General features: G+C 39.8%; 1 protein-coding gene across 2 annotated transcripts in view; it reads left to right on the forward strand.

Moving 5' to 3' along the window:
* PRKG1 (protein kinase cGMP-dependent 1) overlaps positions 1–22,929 on the forward strand; it is a gene marked incomplete at both ends in the record, with an annotated part of 1,321,419 nt that overhangs the window by 1,079,803 nt on the left and 218,687 nt on the right. The gene's annotated exons all lie outside the window — the stretch shown is intronic.

Consider the following 22,929-nt stretch of genomic DNA (forward strand, 5'->3'; position numbering starts at 1 on the left):
AGAACAGGTTAAGGAGCAGAGAATTATACTACTCACCAATCAGGACCACCCAGCTCTTCCTGTAATTTTTTTTTTTTTTTTTTTTTTTTTTTTTGGTGGTACTGGGGTTCCTGGAAGCCCTTCTATCTCCGGACTACACTCCCAGACCTATTTTTACATTTATATTTGGAAACAGGGTCTCCTAAGCCAGCACGCGCGGCTGGCTTCAAACCTGTGCGATCCTCCTGTCTCTGCCTCCCAAGCGCGGGGATTACAAGCGTGCGCCACCACGCCCGGCTTCCTGTAATTTTCGATCATAGTTGGCTTGGACCCACTCTGACCCATTCTCCCACTGTTCAGCCTTTTCTACATTTCTTGCCTTCTTATAGATCCCTCCACCTTGCCCTGTTCTTTGAGTGTGACTTTTGATAGAAAAAATCTCCACGCATATTTATAAACTGGTGAAAATACTGTTCTGGCTAGACATTAAGTAGATCTAAAGTGGTCTGAGTTACCAGCATGATAAGAACCATACTGAATATATTGAAAGGTATTTGTACACAGGCAGTGTACAAATTGACTTGCTTACCCATCTCCAAAGGGGTCAACAAACTTTCTTTAAAGTCCAGATACTAAATATTTCCAGCTTTGCAGGCAATATAATGTTATAAGTTTTCAACTTTTCCATTGTAGCTCCAAAGCAGCTATAGACATTAATGAGTGAATGAACAGGACTGTGTCCTAAAAAATTTTACAAGAATGTCATCTACAATATTTTCTGGGCCAAACGTTGTATCTTATCTTTGATTATAAGTATATAAGAATTAGGTAGACTAGCTTTCATCCAGGGAATATAACATATTTTCAGCTTTCGTTTTCCTTCTAAAATGTATATGCTTGTCCTCTCTTTAATTCAGGACTACAGAAGCAGGTAGGAGACCTCAAACAATTCAGAAAAGACCTATACCTTTCCATTTTCCACCTCTGCATTTGGTGTAACCTATTAGTGTAAAGAGAAGTATAAATTCCAGTTCTTAGTGCTCAAGTCTGCTCCACATTATCCACTGAAACTTAAAACCAGCTGGGAGTGGTGGCACATATCTGTTATTTCAATTCTTGGGAGTCTGAGACAAGAGGATTGTGGGTTCTAGGTCAGCATCAGCAGCTTAGTAAGGACCTCAGCTACTTAGCAAGACCTGTTTCAAAAAAGTTGGGGGTGACACTCAGAGTCAGATGCTCCTGGGTTTAATCCCCACCATGCCCACATTTGCAATCAACGTCATTCACCTGGTTTTAGAGACAAACTCTGGAATGCTCATGAAAGCTCAACAACAATGAGTGCTTAGGAAAGAAAATGCCAAAACAAACATTGTGACTGTGGTGCTGAAAGGAGCCTTTCCTTCTTAGAGACACCCAGCTGCATCCTTCTGTGCAGTCTCCCTGGAGGTACTCAATAACCTCAGTGTTACACCGCTCCTGTGCTGGTTCAAGCATGGAAATCATTTCTGTCAGTGTCAGACAGTTCTTTTGCCTCTACTGTGTCTAGCAAGTAGAAGCCAGCATTTAGTTTCAGAATGCTGACTGCCCACAGCAAAATGTGACATGACTAGTTCATTAAGTGTCAGAGGATAGACCTGTGTCTGCTCCGGCCTGCCAAACAGCCTGAAGTAAAAATACAAAGGCCTTTTGCCTTTGTGCTGTCAGAGAGACAGGCCTTAATTTTAGACTTTGTGTTCCATGCTGCATAGTTCTGGACTACATGGATTGACTGGTGTTAACGACTCTCTGAGTGTTTTGCCGAAAACTTGTAGGTGCTCTTAGTGGATCCCCCAACTATTTTACTTTGCAGATGTGTATCAGTGGCCAGAAGGATGGCTGGAAAAGCAGACCTGGATAATTCCACAAAAAGTCTCTCGAGCTGGGTGTGGTGGTGCATATCTATAATCCCAGTACAGGAGAGACAGGAAGATCTCAGTTTCAAGACTAGACTTTCAGCAATTTAGCGAGACTCTCAGCAACCTAGTGAAATTGTTTCAAAACAAAAAAATAAATAGTGTTGGGGATAGTGGTGGAGGTGTAGTTTTGGAGGTAGAGCATCCCTAGGTTCAATCCCCAACATTTCTTCTTTCTTTTCAGAGGGATGAGATGCTTACTTCCTCCCCCTTCTCCTCCTCCTCCCTCTTCTCCTACTCTCTCTCTCTCTCTCTCTCTCTCTCTCTCTCTCTCTCTCTCTCTCATAGAGTCTAAAGTCACTGTGTGTGTGTGTGTGTGTGTGTGTGTGTGTGTGTGTGTGTGCATGTATGTGTAATGTACTACTCAGGGGCATTCTATCTCTGAGCTACACCCTCAGCCATATTTTTAGTTTTTAGTTTCAAACAGGGTCTCTCTAAATAACTGAGATGGCCTCAAACCCACAATCCTCTTGTCTCAGCTTCCCAAGTACTGGGATATACCATGCTGGAATGCACCAACATGCCAGGCTCAAATCTCATTTGTTCCTCCCAGTGTCTGTCTTGCAGGCACCATCATGCTCCTGCTTTCCAAGTGAACCTCTGCTTCTCACAAAGAGCTGCAGGCCCCTCACTTGGCTTCGGTCTGAGCTCTGCTCCTTCCCAGGGATTCTGAGCTGGTTGGTGCTATTCGCACATTTTGCACATCGGCTCCATCGCAGGCTTCTCTGTCTTGTGCTCCTCACTGTTCTCATTTTATGAAATTCCACACACTTGCCTGCTGTAAGAACATTTTACTCCTGCTGAGTCTTTTCACATTTCCATCACCTGGCATATACTTAGTTATCCCCCTCACTCTTTTCCCCCTAGAAACATCATTTTTCAGAGATTTCCTTGCTTTTTAATAAACAATATTGAGAGCCAACAGGATGTTATATAAAAACAAGGAGGTACGATTTGTAATAGTAAGGTGTTATTCATCAGCTCTTACAAGGCATGCAGGAAGGGTCAGGACCATTCCAAATGCTTCATATGAGGGTGTCATTTGGTTCTCACAGGGCACGTGTGAGAGATGTGGCTGCATCCACAGCATCCACAGCAGTCCATACAGTTATCGTGTTGTCACAATTAGCTTCACTTTTAAAATTAAAAAAAATATATGTTCTCTAATGTCTCATTGAGTTTCAGAGCTAGGAGATGCAGTCTTTGTCCTTAAGCCTCTCATAGCCTAAGCATGCTCATGAATCTTTTCAATATGAAACAGAATGCAGTGAAGGCCAACTGTGGCTCAAGAACGGCATTGAAGGTTGTTTGGGATGATCTGGGACAGGGAGGCAGGCCTGCAAGGAAGAGGTACCTCTTCACACTGTCTCCTGAGCAGGGAGAGTTCTTGAGAAGAATGGGGGTCGGCTTTGAGTGCAGGGCATGCTCAGGGGAGCAGTAGGAAATGTCATTTGAGGCCTTGGATCCAATAAATTTGAACTATAAAGTGTCTTTGAAGTGGGAGCTTTTGGTGAATTTAGAAAGGGGTGCTACATATCATGAAGGCTTCTCATTAAGGTTTAGGTGGTAAAAGACAGAACGATAAATGGTAGTGTGGTGATAGGTGCCTGGTTTCCATTCTCAGTGTGATGGAAGAGACGGTGGACAGACAGACTTCTGCAGGGAGATGCAGTGCTCCGACTTGTGTTGGAAGTCTCTGTGATTATGCTGAGGAGTTTATATTATTTAAGACTGCAGATAGGGAAACCCAGAGGAGGTGAAATTAAAAGAAGTATAGCTGGGCCTGGTGGTGGCATGAAGGAGTGCATTATGATGAGAAGTAGATGAATTACGATTAATTATAAATATTAGTATATAATTTTAAACATAATTATATAATGAGATAACTATGCTACATTATTATAGTTATCGAATATTTATTATTATAATGTTATAATAATATAACAAACATAATTACATGACTATAGGAATAGCTATAGATGGGATGTAAATTACACACTTGGATGGGATCATTGTGAAGTGCTTATTAATCATTGAAGTGGTGATAATAATTAGTTAATTAGTTCAATGAATGTGAGTCTGGAAGCCAGGGCTGCAGAGGAGTGAAGATCAAATTGTGCAGGTGATGATACACTAGATGTCCCTGTGGAGGCCTGGCAAAAGAAAGCAACACAATTTCAGAAATCTTTACAGTAGTTCTGTTGTAATTCATCTGCTTTCTCTTATTGCAAGAAATCAGAACTTCTCAATTTTATGACCTTATACATATGCTTGGTGTTAACTACTATCTTCTGGCAACCCTATAAAATACAATTGAGTTCTTTTGGGTTTTCTGCACAAAAATCGACTTACTGTTAATGTTCTTGTATGAGCTCTGATTCACTTAAACAGCATCTTTGGTCATCCATAATTTTTTTTTTTCTTTTGGTGGTACTAGGGAACTTCTACCTCCGGGCGACACTCCCAGACCTATTTCATATTTTATTTGGAAACAGGGTCTATTAAGCCAGCTGAGGCTGGCTTTGAACCTGTGTGATCTTCCTGTTTCAGCCTCCCAAGCACGGGGATTACAAGCGTGTGCCACCACACCCGGCTGGTCATCCATAATTTGTCATCTTGGCTGGTTTCATAATTCATTAATTGTGAAATTTGCAGTTATGGACGTAGATACTCATGTATTAATTTGGTAGTTTGGTTTCCATTCTTTTGGGTAAATGCCCAGAAGTGCTATTGCTGGATCAAATGATAAATTCAGTCCCATTCTTCTGAGGATCCTCCATACTGTTTCCCAAAGTGGTTGCACTAATTTGCAATCCCACCAACAATAATGGGTACAGTGCAACCTTCTTCACTTCCTCACATTCTCACCAGCATTTGTTGTACTTTGTGTTTTAAATAATTGCTATTCTAATTGGTGTTAGGTGAAATCTCAGGGTAGTTTTGATTTGCATCTCTCTGATTGCTAATGATGTTGGGAATTTTTTCCTACATTTATTTGGCATTTGAATTTTTTCTTTTGTGAAGTGTCTATTCACTTGCTCATTTTTTTTCTTAGCAGTGAATTTCTTGAGTTCTCTGTATATTCTAGATATTAGTCCTCTATTGGAGGACTAGTTCGCAAAAATTTCCTCCCATTCTGTTGGCTCTCTTTTGAAGTACTTGATAGTTTCCTTTGCTGTACAGAAGTTCTTCAGTTTAATACAATCCCATGTACTTATTCTCCTTTTAATTTCTTGTGCCTTTGGGGTATTGTTGAGAAAGTTTTATCTGTGCCTATGTGTTGAAGTGTTGGACCTAAGCCCTTTTAAAGGAGCTACAAGGTCTGAGATCTGATTTCCAAGTATTTGATCCATCTTGAATTGACTCTTGTACAGGGTGAGAAAGTGGAGTTTATTTTATATTTTTCTGTGTATAGTTAACCAGGTTTGCCAATACCACTTGTTGAAGAGGCTAGGTTCTTTAAATTTTAACTCATTAAGTTGCTGAGGCTGGCTTTAACCCTTCAATCCTCCTGCCTCAGCCCCCCTAGTACTGGGATTACAGATGTGTGCCACTGCAGCTAGCTTAGATTTTCTTTGTAGTGATAACATGTCCATATTTCATATGCCAAGATATGAATCTGCTTTTTCCTATATCATTAACATAGAATGAATTCTATTTTAAAGCAGATCATGCTGCCTTTCCTCAATGGTCACATGATTCTTAAATCAATCCTATAGCAACAACACAAAATTCAGTACCTTTGAATTTTGTGAAATGTAACATAGGACAGGAAGATCAAACTCAACTCCCCTGAAGTAAAAAGTCTTAGGGTTTGTTAGTCATGGAGAAATTTAGTGGAAAAGTACTGAAGGTGCTTGGTGGGGAGTTTGGTCATTTAGATTAAGCCATCTGTGTTTTCTAATTGGCACTTATCTAAGTTAGTTAGGACCCCACCCTCTTATGAATGTGAGAGTGTTAACTTTCTTGGTAAGCCCACAGAGAAGATACTGAAGAAATGGCCCTAGAGAGATATTGCTGGGCTCTAAAACTGGCCAAAGGCTGGGAGAATATTTAAACCTCAACAGGATAGAGAAATATTTAGAACTGGAAGTTTTCTAATGTTAAATGCTTAAGAAAATGGAGGCCAGGGAAGTATAGTCAGAGAGAAACTTGTCCCAAATCTAGTCAAACTGAAGAGAATTTAAGGTTGCATTGTTCCCATGAGTTGCAAAAATTATCAATCACTTATAAAGGAGGCAAATTCAGATCTTACAGGGATATTTTATTTTGGATAAAGATTAAGAGCTGGTTTAAGTAATAATCAGCTATACAATTTACCAAAATGGGTTTATCTTCTTTAATTTGCTTAAAGTTGTTGGAGTTGGAGATCTTCTTATCCAGGGTTCAGAGAGTTCTCTATGTTCCTAAGCATTGTAAAAGTCTCTGAGCTAAGTAGCCTGTGGTAGCAGTAGCTTTAACTTCCTATTGTTAGCATTCTCAGACTCTAGAGTTTAGATACCCCATAAAGGCCAACAACATAGAAAGGAGGAAAGTCAGAATTAAAAAAAATATATTGTGTATACTGTATTAACAGCTAAAATATGTTTAAGTATATTGTAATTGATTAGTGGGTTGCTTGACCTTTTTGCTTCAGTTTCTGAGGTTTTTATCTTAATTTTTTGTATTCCATAATATTGGTGTAATGACACTAAATTTTATTCTTTAGAGTTGGGATAAAGTCAAGTGAGGTTATACATTAAAAAATTAGACTGCTTACAGTGAAAGCTCTCAAACTATTTTCTGTTGTTAGTACTTTTGATGTTTCTCATTTTTCTTTTCATTACCTTTAATCTCCTTTGAAAATAAAAACTGAAGCCAGGCTTGGTGGCACACGCTTGTAATCTTAGTACTTGGGAGACTGAGACAGGAGAATCACAGGTTTGAGGACATGCACAGTAAGCAGTGAGACTCTCATCAACCTAGCAAGACCCTGTTTCAAAATAAAAATAAAAAATAGGGCTAGAGGTGCAGCTTGAAGTAGAATGCCTCTCTGTTCAATCCCCAGTACTATCAAAAAATGAAAATTAAGTAAGATCTGAGTCTTTTCATCTTTGTACCCCAACAGAGTACATCAGATACGTGTAGTGACTAAATAGCAAGCTCCTGAGCAACACTAGCCCTTCTCAGAACAAGGGTGGGCAGAGAGGGAATGAGCGATTCAGTGTTACTAAAGCAGAGGCCAAGGCTGGGAAGTAGCACCTGAAGCTTGAGAATTATTAGGATGTCCTTGCATGATATGTTATTTTGGACTTTATTCTTGGGTTGGCAGAACTAGGAATAGATTTTACATAGATTGACTTTTAAAATTTTTATTTTTGTTCATTTTGCCCAAAGGTAGAATTAGTAATCCAGAGTTAGCAGGGATGAGAGCAAGGACACAGCATCCAGCATCTTTTTTATTTTTTTACAAATACATCAAGATTATTGGAAGGTACAGTCAAATTCAATAGAGTACAGAACATTAGAAGCTTGAGTGCCTTTAATTCCCATCAAGATTTGTGTTTATCTCTGTCTTGTGGACTATATGCAAAGTTAAACCAGTCAATTACCCTTCTGTTGGTCTTTTTCCTCTTTGACATCCTTCTCTGAAGTTATTCCATTTCTGGAAAATACTATTTTATTATTGTCTCCTTTGCAGTGCATCCCTTTAGCATCACTCTGGGAGAGAAGGAAAAGGTTATGCCTCAATGTTCTGTATACCTTGTACCTAAGGTTTACTTTGTGCCTATGTTAAATAGATCCAAAGTGTATTGTTCTAAAACTTAGTTTATTTTTGCCTTAAGGTGTGTTGGCTTCAACAAATCCCAGTGCCTGCTTAGAATTGATTTTGATTTATTGAGCACTATCAGCTGTATTATTTAACTATATCTAACCCACATAGTGTCCATGATTCTTGAATTTTGGTGCAATATAACTCTTCTGAGCTTGGTAAGTACTTATTTGAAAAATATTCTATCTTCAATCTGCCTTACATTGAGGACCTCTATATACCGAGAAATTTCAAGTTAAAAAAAAAAAGGTAGTACAAAATACCCTGCAATTTCCAAGGACAGTGATCTGTAACCACGAGCCTCCAAATTTTAAATGCTATTAAGGATAGGAGACTTGGGGGGCTGTCAGGGGGGTGGATGTACTCCTGTGGCTTAAGGTGGTGTTTCTGCTTTCCCCTGGACTGCTAGTCTGCATGCTGGACATTGCTAGCTTGCCTGGTAGGTCCTGCTCTGCCCACTAAATAAGCTTGGCACCATACTATTCCAAACTTCCGGGAAGATGGCGACCGAGAAAAGCGGGGCTTAAGAGCCCACCTAACAACAAATCTCCATTACCACAAAATCAGCGCCTTTCATAGCCAGAAAACACCATCACCAGTGAAACAAAAAATCACCAGGCTCCAGAGAGAAAGCGGACTGAGAACAGAGCCACAGAGGAGATACACCGGCCTCACGCCCGAGGACACGGCAGACGCGGCAGCAGTGCCATACTGCCGGCGGCACCGGCGAATTCAAGGGACGGCTACAACAAGCCAAGGTGAGCCACTGCGGAAGAACCAGGCGGGATTTCTCCGCGCAGAGAGCATCTAAAGCTCCCAGTGGCCGAGCTCAGCACACGCTGCAGGGATTCAGAGTGGAAATCAAAACCAAAAAGAAAAACACCAGCCCCACAGCCGAGGGCGTAGCAGCGGCGCCATATTGCCACCGGCAGCAGCAGCACCGAATTCAGCGAGGCCAGTACAGCTACATCTGCGTACTCAAGAACAGTGAGTCAAATTGCGGGCCACAGAGGAGAAATCCCAGTACTGTACTCCCTGGGTCTTGACCCAGTGGGGGAGGGGCAGTGGCAGAGATATCACACCATAGGAGAACGTGCAACCTGGTACCCCCCACAGTCTAAAGCAGCCTCTATCGACTCTCTGGGTCGGAGACTCTGTGATACAACCCAGTAAAGGAGTAGTGGGGTCTGAGATACTACTGACTCGAGATCCAGAACACCTTAAGTGAAGTCATAGTGACCAAAGGGAAGAACCCAGAGAAGGCACAAACTTCCTAAATCATGGGAAAGAGGAATAATACTGGAGCAATAAATGCCCACAACCCCACAACATCAGAACCCGATAAAACAGAAAATCAGAGATTTCTAGAACATCAAATCAGGAAAATAACTGTAGAAATAATAGAGGTGCTTCGAAAAGAACTCAGAGAGAGCCAAAAAGAGATAAAGGATGCAATTAATGAAGTAAAGGCCTCAATTCAAAGCACAAACAACCTATTAGAACACATGGAGAACAGAATCTCGCTCTTAGAAGAAGATGAGCAATCCAAAAATGAACGCATAGTTTCTAATCTAGAAAAAAATATCCGACAGCAGGAATCTGATATTGAAGAAATATGGGCCCATTTTAAGAGAGCTAACCTAAGAATAATTGGAATAGAGGAGGGAAAAGAAAGTGAAACCAAAGGGATCAACAATCTCTTCAAGGAAGTAATAGCAGAAAATTTTCCAGACATAGAGCAAGAGGTCGATACACAGATCCAGGAAACTTATAGAACTCCCTTTAGACAGGATCGGAGAAGAGGATCCCCACGCCACATAATTGTCAAAATGACCAATGTGGAAGCCAAGCAGAGAATCTTAAAGGCAACAAAAGCAAAGGGCCAAGTGACATTCAGAGGCGAACCAATTAGAATCACTCCAGACTTCCCAAACCAAGTTATGAGAGCCAGAAGGGCTTGGAGTAACATATTCCAAACTCTGAAAAAAAACAACTTCCAGCCAAAAATTTCCTACCCAGCAAAACTTTCTATCAAATTAGATGGAAAAATAAGAAGCTTCCATGACAAACAGAAACTGAAGGAATTTATGTCTTCAAAACCAGCACTAGAGAAAATACTCAAAGAGATTAACTACAGAGAAGAAATAGGTAACACACTCCAGAACTAGAGAAACAAGATTTTCCATCCAACAGACAACTAAGATTGGTTATCTGTGGAGATTCATTATTTATGTTAGTCTTTTACCTATCTCTAAAGGGTATTGTTTGCCTTTATTGTTGTTAATTTTTAGGATTTCTAGTTGGAATATTAATATACCTTCAGATATAGCAATTGGAAATATTTTATTCCATCCTATTAGTAACTGTTAACTCTGTTTACATTGTCTTTGGATATACAATATTTTTGTTATTTTTTAGGGAGTTTGTATACTCCTCTGTTGCCTGTGCCATTGAAATCATAACCAAGAAATCACTGCCAATTTCAATGTTGTGAGATTTAATGACCCAGATTTTCTCCTAAAAGTTTATAGTCTTAAGATTTATATTTAGGTCTATTATCTATTTTGAGTTAATATTTGTATATGGGATTAGGTAAGGGTCCAACTTTATTCTTTTCCATGTAATTATTTTTTTTAACAATATTTAGTTAAAAGATTAATATTTCCACCACCAAATGTTCATGGAAACCTTGTCAAAAATAACTTGACAATATAGGCAAGAATTTAGCTCTAGGCTTTTATTTAACTCCAATGGTTTATATATCTGCCTTTAGAATAGTACTACACTGTTTCAATTATTGTAGCTTTATATGGTTTGAAATCAGAAAATATATATCTTCTAGCTTTGTTCTTTTTCAAGATCGTTTTGGGTACCTAGAGTCCATATTCCATATTAGCATAGATTTTTTCTGAAAAATAAATATATAAATATATGATAGTTTTACCTAAAAAATAGAAAAAAAATATTCTCTGGTAAGAAAGAAAGCAAAAAGAAATATTGAAATGTTATCTTTAAGTCATCAAAAGCTTGGTATCAGACAAATGAAACTGTTATGTGAGATTATCATTTTTAATTTTAGATAAATTGCCATAATACTAGATGTCAACTACTAAGCCAAGCATGGGAGGGAGGGATAGGGAGAGAATGGGGTGGGGATTGGGTGGGGGCTGACTGGGAAAAGTGTGCATGTATGTCTACAAAAGTATGTTTCCTACTATGATGTATGAATACAGTGCACCAATAAAAAAAAGAAAGAAAGAAAGAGAGAAAGAAAGGAAGAAAGAAAGAAAGAAAGAGGAAGGGGAAGGGGAAGGGGAAGAAAGAAAGAAAAAAAGAAATGAATGAATGAAGGAAGGAAGGAAGGAAGGAAGGAAGGAAGGAAGGAAGATAGGGCAGGGGGGTGTAGCTCGGAGGTTGAATGCCCCTGGATTCCATCCCCAGACCCACAAAAAATATAAATAAATAAAATAAAATGACAAAATCGCATGGACAAACGTGAAAAATACAGGAATTCTGAGAGGAGGGTTACTGAACTCCAGAGGTGGAGATAAGTGGATGTATCTGTTAGTCTCTGGAACAATGGACCCAGGAGGAAGAGGCTTGCATTGGAATAGAAGATCACAAACTCGGTGTGAACATACTTTTATTGACTTTGTTTCCTGAGCTAATGCATTCAGAGCACACGTGAGGTGCTCGTAGAACTGGGGGCATTCTCTTGGAGCCATGTGAAGGAAAGTGGTCAGGAAGCCCTGTGAGCAGCTGTCTGGTGCTGAGCCATGAAAAGCCGTTAGACAGGAATGCTGTCTGTTAGGAAAAGCAGTTAGCAGAATCTTGAATAATTACTAAGGCAGCGAGAAGCACAAGGAAGAGAGTAATTTCATTTCTTTTTAATGACAGAAATGTAAAGAGTGAGGCAGAAATGACTCCAGATATTCAAATATGGTGACAAGAGGTGGTAGAATTCCACTTTGTGACACAGTATTATAGAGAGCGGACTGGATATTGCCATTAAAGATTATCAAAACGTGTGCCAAATACTAGGACCTATTTCACAGATGACCGTGGCCTTATATATCAGTCCTTTTTTAAAATAGGAGTTCTGACTCCTCATAACCTTCTTTTAGGAATAAAATCTATGTAACAGACCTTGGGATTATTTTAATAAAAAATTCAACATTTTTAAATACTAAAACATGAGTTCTCTAGGTAATTTTATGGATGTAAATAATCTCTTTGCTAAATGATATTGGGCAAAAGGTGAACACTATGTTAATCAACCGAAATATGTGAGAAATAAAAAAAATAGAAAGATTGTATTATCATTTGCTACCAACATATTGTCTTTATTTTTCACCTAGGATTAAAATGTCTGCAAATGAGTTCCTACACAGTCTATTTTTCCTTGTTGACTTTGGTTCATATTCATAAATATCTTTTATACCAAGCTCACAGTAAACATAAAAGTACTTTTAGAGAGGAATGGAATAGCTCCTTTCTGAACTCCCCTAGAGAAGGCTTCTCAGAATAAGCTCCATTTTTAAGATGTGTCTGTGTCAAATAGACAGGCGAAGTGAAGTAAAATCCAAGAATCCCATAGTCCATGTGCTTTATTGCTGAGAAAGCTCTTCCGTCCTGCCTCTGAGCCTGGTGCTTTGGCTTAGAGGTTCGTATCCATGGCTGAACACTGAAATCCCTCGGGGAACCTTCATGTGCACTCTTGCTTTAGAGATCTAATTTAATATCGCTGAGAGAAGGTCTAATTGTTGGAACTTTTGAGTCCTCCCTGAACTTAGCAGGAGTTAGTGGCTGAAGTCAGAAGCTAAGTTGCTTTCCTACTGTGGTTTCCTCTTCCCCATATGGTTAGAAACAGGGCATCTGCCTGCTTACTGTATATGTGAGCAGCACATAGCTTCAGGTATCTCTGCTGCACAAAAACATTCCAGCTTAACCCTGCTCTCCCTGCTATTTCCTGATCCCCATTTGCTCTTGAGAAATCCATGCATTCACTAAAAAATTTTTAAAAATTCTTTTTGGGAAGCTTCTACACATCTGTCTTCTAGTCAACTGAACTCTCTTCCTCTCTCCAAGTTGCTCCCATGTTTACATTTCATCAATGGCACCCAGACCCATGACTGAGGTCAAAGGGAGTAGAACATCCGAGTCACCTCTGATCTCTCAGGTCTCAGGCACTACCATGTGCTGCCCAAACTCCAGTAACACCACGGACGCCACTGCTCCTCGTGCACTGCATGCTGCCTCATGTCCTGAGCACTTGCCTTTCCTATCTCCTCGCCCGACAGTCCCTTCCCATGTACACATCAAGTTTCAGATCAGCTGCTGAAATTTCTGAGCGTCATTTTCAGAACCACATGCCCTTGAGGCTGTTATGTTGCTCAATACCTCGAATAAAGTACTTTTGTGTTAGTTCAAAATGATCTGATTTTACTTATGCGCCTTTTTGGATTGTAATTTAAAAAGCACATCTTAGTTACCTGTGTATGCCTGGTTACCTGAACTACTCACCTGCTTTTCTATTGATGTGAACTGACTCGTGTTATGACATATTGGCATGCTTCTACTGAGGTCTAAGTAAGTCACAGCTGACATTTTGCCAGTAAGCGAAGAAAAAAGGAAACTCAGAAAAGGTTAGTGGTAGGAAGTGACTCTGCATTACTGGCTCAAATGCCCTAGTTACTACAGAGGGCAGGACCATACTGGTCAGCTCAGAACAATAGTGGATTTATGAATTACAAACCCATGTCAATAAAAAATATTAACTATGTCCTAGGATATTGTTTAAAAAGTAAAATGGGCATAACAGTATAAATGCACTTTAACCATATCAGTTAAAATAGGAAAATGAATTGTTTGGATGTGCTCTTTTACTTTTATTTATTTTTTTGTGTGTGGTACTGGGGGTGGAACCCAGGGGCTTTTCTACCTACAGGCTATACTCCCAGAGCTATTTTTTTATACTTTATATGGAAACAAGGTTTCACTAAGTTGCTGAGAGCCTCACTAAGTAGCTGAGGCTGGCTTTGAACCTGTGTGATCCTCCTGTCCCAGTCTCCCAAGCACTGGGATTACAAGCGTGCGCCACCACTCCTGGTGGAAGTGTTCTTTTAAAGAAAATATACATCATTTTGAAATGATGCAAGATATATTATATAGTATATATTATGACACTACAGCCTTCATTTTAATGTTTGCATTGTGTTCATTGAAAAGTTATGTCATGGTCATATAATTTGATATCGAAGCAAACCCACTCTTTAGTCTCAAACAAAAAATATACTAATTAGCCCAATATCATCGATCTTCATAAAATTAGGCAGGGAAATGGAGTAAGACAAAAAAAAACTGATCCTTAGGGAGACTTATTTTAAAGATATTATCTATGAACTTTTCCCCCAGATATGGAAGCTTGAACATAATTAAGTCACTTACCATTTTGGAATGCTCACAAGCTCTCAACGTATCATACCTGTAAGAAACAACATTGTGTTCCATTTCAAGCTTTCTGGGAACAAAATGATTCAGGTATATGCTTAGCTGCCGCATAATAAGTATTCTGTAGATGTTAGAAAGAACAAAAAAAAATCATTTTTATTTTTAATTCCTCATCTGAAAAATGGCGATATGGGTTTTGCTATCCAGAGGGCTTCTAGTAATGATCTAAGTGTGTGTATATATGTGTGTGTAACATATATATGCACATACACATTTATGTTTATATATTTTTTGAAAATTGTAAAGTATTTTCCCAGTACTTAGTAGGCTGAACCAGAAGAGTTGCAAGTTTGAGGCCAGCCTCAGCAGCTTAGCAAGACCCTTAGCCACAGGAAACCATTTAAAATTAAAAATAAAACAGAGTGGAAGTGTATGTAGCTCAGAGGTAGAATGTCCCTGGGTTCAGTACCTAGTATCCTTCCCCTCAAAAAAGAAAAATGTTAAATATTTTAGTAATGCCAATTTGTTAGTGATTTTTACAGAACCGAATGCATTATTTCATCAAGGATATTGTTTTAAAAAGTAGCGCAAAGCTCTGGGCGTGATGTCACATGTCTGCAATCCCAGCAGACAGGAGCATTGCAGGTACAAAGCCAGCCTCAGCAACATAATGAGACCCTATTTCATAATTTAAAAAAAACTTTAAAAATAAGGTTGATGTATAGCTGATAAGTAGAATGCCCCTGTTTTCTATTCCTAATACCAGAAAATAAAAGAGAAAAGAAAACGTAGTGCAAAGCAAGCAGTACTTTAATACAAATTTATTTTAATTCAATTTAAGAAATACTTGTTGAACCCTTTCTAAGTGTCAGGCAGTTGGTTGCTGTAGCCTGGGTTGGAGAGTGAATCTCTGTGGATCCCACACTTAGGTGAGTAGAATCCTTCTGATATAACTAACCATGAAAAATGAGAGGTGGACTGAAAGAAGTTGCACTTGGGAAACAAAACCATGTCATGGTAAGGATGATTTGGAGGATCAGAGAAGGGTTTGTCAAAGAACTGGATCTTCTTGGTAGCAATGGCAGTGAAAGGATATTCCAGGGTGAGGGAAGAGCAGGCATGAAGCGTGGACTGGAGGCTTGTGGAAGGCTGCAGCCCTGAGGCCCTGCAGTGTAGCAGGAGTGGGGAGGGTGTGGGCAGACCAGCGCAGGGCCAGTGAGCCTTCAGGCCCCAGCAGCGAGCTTCAATATGACGTCCCGGAGAAGGTGGGCCCATTCAGGGTTTTTACTAAAGTGTGGAAGGGTTACGGCCTTGTAATCCATTCATACATCCAGCTTTACATGATAGAGAAGTCAAGTATACTGTCATAGAGAGGCAATAAAATTCAAGGCTTCAAAAATCTTTGTCTGAGTATTTTTTATAATTACTACTATCACTGTGTTTTTAGAGGTTCTTATTTTTCTTATTCTTCTTTGGATTATGAACACTTGATTTTCCATGAATGTAGAAAGGCAAGCCGCGAGCATTAGCTTCTAAGCAAACATGGATTCAGACTCTGTCTCCAAAGCTGACTTGCTGCATGATCTTGGGAAAATGATTCAGCCCACCCAAACTTTTGTTTTGTTCAAGTGAAATGGAATCCTAAGACCTCAGAGAGCCATTGTCCTAACTGAGATATCCTTAATATGTTGTTTAGCATGTAGTAAATGTTAAATTAACAGGAGTTACTGTCATGCATGATGTGAGCTGCCTTTGGAGGGTGAAGCGAACTGTTACTGGAGAGCAGACATGTTAATGAGATGGTTGCCTAGCACAGGTCATTAGAACCAAAGGGAATGGCCGATATAAAGGTGCAATGAATTCATGGCAGATAAAATACACTTCATGATAATAGCACACTTCTCTCTGTTGACCAAAAGGCCAATAAACTCGGGCACGTGATCTCTAACTTGCACACACAGGTTACTTGTATGTTCTCCTCACGTTCTCTTTCTGTGTTCCATTGCTAGGCACTCAACTTTTAATGTTGATTCTTTTCCTCTCCTTTGCTATATTCATTTCCCTTTTTAGCTGTCTAGCTGTTAGCTGGGACCTCTGGCTTGAGGGACTGCCTGCCTATCAGTTCTGTGCAGAACTAGCTACATTTTCTTTCTTGATTCTGTTGTCACAGCTACTACTACCATAGTGGTGTTCAACATCCTGAACTCAGTAACTTCAATTTGAAGTAGGGACGATGTGGGGTGTGCAAGTGGCGAAGGATGTTCCCAGGGCTTCTCTCAGTGGGTGTGCGCAAATGAATATATTGGAATACTGACATCGCTGTTACTGGCCAGCCTCTGCCAGGAGCCCTCTGACCGCTGCCCCAGCTCTTACTTGGGCTCCCGAACCTCCCTGGGATCTCAGGAGCTATTCAGGACCCTGTGCCAAACCTTGTCCTTTCTCATTAGTGATGGGTATTATAAATTGCATGCCACATTTACTATTAGCTTCAATAAACACACCAATTTCACATTCTGGAGGAAGCCTTTCTTTCTATGTCTCCTAATTTTTGAGAGGCTCTCAGTCTCACACCAGTGCAGTGGTCCTGTGTCATGTCCTGAAATGATACAGGGCAGGAATTGTGGGTGATTCTATTATCTCAGCTCTGGAAAGACCTCTCTCGAACCAGCCTAGACAGAAAAAAAAATCTTCCTGTGAGAACCGCATCCTCTGAGTGGAAGGATCTCTTCTTCCCGAAGTCTAAACCCTGTCTGCTTTCCCTTCTTTATTGTCGTCAGTGACTCAGATGCCCTTTACACTAGTGCTGTCTCAAAGGTGTTTATTTAGGTAGTGTTTATTTTGAAATCCTAAAGAAGTGCATGTTGAATGAGTCTTACTTTTGACTTGTCCCACTATGTCTGATAGGGTTTGTGAGAAACTGATTCATTTTTCTTTTTTCTTTTCGAGTACCATATTTATTTTGGTTGATGTGTTCCAAACATATTTATACTTCAGAGGGTGACTCTGTGACACTAATTGTATGCTTCCCCATGACACATTTTATAATCTGTCAGGACAAGCAATTTCCAAGTTCTGCTGAAGCTAATTGCCTTTATAGATCAAATTGTTAAATTTGAATTATGGTTTAATTATGTGGAATGAGAATGTTCTGCTTGTCTACTCTATAAACAGTTTTAGTCTCCTGTGAAATGGATAGTTCGAAAGGAATGGTTCTTTTTAGAGATTTTCAGTTTTTCGTAGGCCTGCCTTGATAGATCTCTGAATAATTATGTTATATGAATATGTTCACATCAAAAATCTCTGACAGGAAAAGTGGAGATTGAAAATCCATTTGTAAAATGATGTCATTAAAGGGCTCAATTAAACATCAAACACAATCCAGGCGTTTGTGAAATTTCAGTCTGATTTTCTCCTCCCACAGCTCATATTCTCAGTAAGGGTTCAGTCAGGCCAGGCACTATGGCTGGGCCAGCAGCTGCCTGCGAATCATCAATTCTGAGGGTATTCAAGAGGCTTAAAGTATTATGATGTAATCCTGCCACCAAAGAACGCAAGAATGTTTGAAATTTAGAGAAGGAATAAGTTTATACAGTTACTTTGTGACATGAAAAGTGCCAAATGTTAGTGTGGACAAGTAAGCATTTATATATAAATTATTGTATTCAAGAAAGGTGAGGTGGGAAATTGAAAGGAAAAATCTGGAGAGCCAATTGAGAAAGAAAGTCAGGTGGATCAAAGTGTCATTTACTGAAAGACAGATAATATGTCCTTGTTTTTGTTGTGCTGGGGATTGAACCCAGGAGGATTCTACCTCTGAGCTACATGCCCAGCCCTTTTTATTTTTTATTGGAAATAGGGTCTCTCTAGGTTGCTAAGGACCTCACTACTTCTCTGAGACTGTTCTCAAACCTGTGATCCTCCTGCCTCAAACTCCCAAGTACTGGAATTACAGGCATGGACCACTACTCCCTGCTTAGTGGCAGGAGGCTAAGGCAGGAGAATCTTAGGTTTGCAGCCAGCCTCAGTTACTTAGTAAAGACCTTCACAAGTTAGTGAGACCCTGCTTTAAAATAAAGAATATCCTCACAGACATAGAAAAACAAGTCCTTTAAACAGAAAAAAAAAAAAAACCCAGAATGGCCCAAGTAGTTCTTAGCAACAGGAACCATACAGGAGGCATCACAATATGTGACTTTAAACTATACAAAAAAGCCATAGTAATAAAAACAGCATGGTATTAGCACAAAACCAGACACACAGACAAATGGAGCAGAAGAGAAGACTCAGAACCAAATCCAGACACTTACAGCCAATTTATTTTTGACAAAGGGGCCAAAAAGTACACTGGAAAAGGATGACCTCTTCAACAAATAGTGTTGGCAAAACTGGTTAATCATATACAGTAAAAAAGAAAATAAATCCCACTTTCTTACCCTGCATAAGAGTCAATTAAAAATGGAGCAAATAGTTGGAAATCAGACCACAGACCTTACAGCTCCTTAAAGAGGGTATAGGGCCAACCCTTCAACACAAAGGCACAGGTAAAAACTTTTTCAATAAGCCGGGCGTGGTGGCGCACGCTTGTAATCCCCGCGCTTGGGAGGCTGAGACAGGAGGATCGCGCTGGTTCGGAGCCAGCCTCGCTGGCTTAAGAGACCCTGTTTCCACATAAAGTTAAAAAATAGGTCTGGGAGTGTAGCCCGTGGGAGTGTAGCCCGGAGGTAGAAGGGCTTCCAGGAACCCCAGTACCACCAAAAAAAAAAAAAAAAAAAAACTTTTTCAATAAGACACCAAAGACACAGAAATTAAAAGGAGGAACAACACATGGAAATGCATTAAACTGAAGAGCTTCTGTACAGCAAAGGAAACTATCAAGAACCTCAAAAGAGAGGCAACAGAATGGGAGGAAATTTTTGCCAACTAGTCTTCCAATAGAGAAATAATATCTAGAATATACAGAGAACTCAAGAAAATCACTGCTAAGAGAACAAATAACCCAATTAAAAAAATGGGCAAGTGAACTAAATAGCCACTTCACAAAAGAAGAAATTCAAACGGCCAATAAATGTATGAAAAATATCTCAACATCATTAGCAATCAGTGAGATGCAAATTGAAAGTACCCTGAGATTTTACCCAACTTCAATTAGAATGGCAATCTTTCAAAACACAAACAGCGGCAAATGCTGGCAAAGTCAGTCACTAATCCAAACATGAGAAGGAGGAAGGGAAGAGGGAATGGGGTGTAAATTGGGGAAGGGTAAATGAGCGATGTGTGCATGCATGCCTCTACCATCTTGCACCTCATTAATATGTAGAACTACAACACACCAAAAATAAATAAATAAATAAATAAATAAATAAATAAATAAATAAATAAGGCTAGTGTGTAGCTTGGAGGTAGAATGCCCTTTAGTTCAATTCCTAGTCCCCCCAAAATTAAAAATCCAATACAATTGTGTTTTTATTATAACAGAATTCCTAAAGATGATTTGATATAGAATTAAAGATACTTCATTGTTCTGAAGGTGTTATATACTTTATAAAGAAAAATGTAAGCTGGGCATGGTGGTGCATGCTTGTGGTATCAGCATTTGGGAGGCTGGGACTTGCAGTTCGAGGACAGCCTCAGCTACTTAGTGAAGCCCTTTGCAACTCACTGAGACCCTGTTTTAAAATAAAGAATAAAAAATAGGGATGGGGGTATAGCTCAGAGGTACAATGCCCCTGGGTTTCATCCCCAGTACCGCAAATAAAAAAGAAAGAAAAATGTATGTGGTGTAGTAAGTAATACCTTTGGCATTGGCATTTAGTATACACATAAGTGTTCAAAGACACAAAGAACTTTCATGGTTTATAATTATCTTACTATGAGTGATTCACTTGATGTTTTTTGTTCCATTAAAGAAAGATGCTGAGAGCAGCCCACTAAACAGATTTCATGATACCTTTAACAAGTTGAATTGATTAAAAACACAGAAACATAGTCTGAGATGGAATTATGGCTTTTCTTGGTCCCTGAGGACCCACAAGAATGCAAAGCTGCCAATAACTCCTGTTCATTGTGGTGACAGTCCCACTAATTCCTCTAAGATGCTACATCTGGGCCCATTTCAGGGACTATTTATACCTTTGTGTCAATTCTAAACTGCCTGGGAGGCGAGTATATATAGCAGTTCTGCCTCTTAGTCAGCCTCTTGGTATAGTATTTCCAGGTGCAAGTCATAAATTCATTTTCTACATCAGGCTTATTCATCCCAGTACTTCCTGCTTTGGGGACTTTCACTCATCTCTTTCAGCAGTATTGGAGAGTTTAACAATTAGCTTCAGCTCCCGTTAAAGCAAGGATGAATGTGTTCTCAGGATCTGACCATACACAGCTGGTTAGGAGGAGGCCCAAACCTGCTGATATTCTATCCCCACAGTGTCTTTTCTATCCAGTGGGGGTCAGGATGACTTACACTGAAATTCCAGAAGTTCAAGTACAAATGACACCTTAACAGAGTCAGGATCCTGTTGGCACCAGCAAAGCAGGTGGACATGTAATGATTCAGGCAGTGAGCACAGGCCTTGTGGAGGCTCCAGGACAAGATAGTAGTGGAGCTCTTGAAAGAAAGGGAGTGTTCGAGCTAGAAGGCCTGTTGCAAAGCTCTGAGGAGGGACACAGCCTGGCGGCCAGTACAAGGGACAGAAGGTCAGCATGTCTGAAAGAGAGTGAGAGTGATGAGGATGGAGACAAATTAGGAGTCAGAATACAGAGGAATTCACTGATACAGTAAGTTGCTTATGATGTTAAGTGCAGCAAGAAGTCATTGGAATATTTTAGCAATAGAGTGGTTTCAACTTTCAAGTGATTTATTACTTGAAAGATTACTTTGGTTGCAATGATACTGGATGGGATGGGATGAGATATGGTGGGTGAGTCAGAGATGGAGACCAAATAGGACGACATTGCAAAAACAGAAATATGATTTTGTCTTAGGCTAGGGAGATTAATATAGAAATAGTGGGTTTGGCACATGTATTTAGGTTCTAATGGACTAACCATGGCCTTTCTAATGGACTAACCATGAGTAATGCTAAAGGTGAGACTTTAGGAGAACTACTTTAATAGTGGACAGAGATTGGGGGAGGAAGGCAGGGACTGGAATAAAGAGGATTGAGGACGAGAACAGTTGAAATAATGCTATGCCCGTATATGAAGGTGTCGTTACCAATATCACTAACATGTAGGAGAGTAGGTTGGGTTGTGGAGGGAAATAAACCAAGTAATCTGTATACATTTAAATGTATCATTTTGGCTCTCACTATGATGTCTAATTACAATGCGCCAATAAAAATATTTAAAATAATATGAAATCTTAGACTGGGAAAAAAGATAACTACTTTATTTATGTGGTTTAATATTTTTGAGTCCCTACTTCGTTTTAAGCACTAGGTTAGGTACTAGGGTGATGAATAAAACTAGACACAATCCCTATCTTCATAGGGCTTATAATCTGCTAAGAAATAACCACAAGTAAATAACAATAAGCTTTGATAAGGGCAATGAACTAAAGCATTAGGGTGTTGTAGGAGCATACAACAGAGATCTAATTTAGCCAGGGTGTGTGTGTGTGTGTGTGTGTGTGTGTGTGTGTGTGTGTGTGTTGATGGGTATGTGTGTGTTCAAGAGTGAGAGGTTTGGTCAGGGAAGGAAAAGATGTAAAAGGAAAGAAGGATGTCACAAGGTGAGACAAGGGGGTACCGTTATGGGAGTATGAGGCCTGGTGGTGGCACAGTTGAGGAACTAACATACTGGGCTTGAGGTCAAAGTTAGGGAAGAGGAAGAAGAGCTTGGAAACTGGCATTGAGCAGGACATACATCTTGTAGACCATGTTAGAGAGATTGGCTTGTATCCCAATATGGATTTCTTTGAGAAAAAAGAAAGTGGCTGATTTCTAAGGTTACTTCCCATTCTAAGTTCTATATATTTCTTTTGAAACAAGAAACTTGAAAAGTGACAAACTCATCTTCAAATGAAATTGTGGCATTGGTTAACCTCAAAAGAGAGCCTCTCAAAGGATCATTGTGCAGGATTGTCTTCCCTGCAGTGCAATTGAATGTCTCAGGAGACCTTGGTCATTGTCTGATGGGGTGTGTCCATACAGCGCCTAAGGAGATTAGGCCTGAGCGGCCTACGGCCTAAGGCAAAACTTTAAGTAAAGTGATTCAGCAAAAAAGGGGCAAAGATGGCACCTGGAGGAAGCTAGGAAGACGTGGTTTCCCCATTCATTATGGGTGGGGAGACTGAGCTGTTTTTCCCTTTCTACCTTTAAAGGAGCTTTCCACACACATGAATGGCTCATGTCCTGGCCTGGGATTGGCTGTAAACTACGTGCTAGTGATCTTTATCCCGGATAGGCTAGGCTATTTCTCATGGGAATTCCCCTCATGGCTTGGTGCTATATAAAGGACTGCTTGGACTGAAATAAATGAGATCTTGCTTGACTTGATTCCCGGCTCGTGGGTTTGTGTTCAAGTCGGTACTCATCATCTCGCCAAGCCCTGCCAGCTGTCGGCCTGGATTCCCGACAATTGTCATCATTGCAATACTTTACCTCAATACTTTATTATCTTTCCAAAATCATCCACAGTCTCATAAACTTCTCTCTGAACCTCTGGGTTTTATGCTTATGCACGATGGAAATATGTTCAGTGACTGTGTCTGTAGGTGAGCTAATTTTTCTCTCTGTG

The sequence above is a fragment of the Muscardinus avellanarius genome (genome assembly GCF_963383645.1).
Source record: "Muscardinus avellanarius genome assembly, chromosome: 4".
NCBI classification, from domain to species: domain Eukaryota; kingdom Metazoa; phylum Chordata; class Mammalia; order Rodentia; family Gliridae; genus Muscardinus; species Muscardinus avellanarius.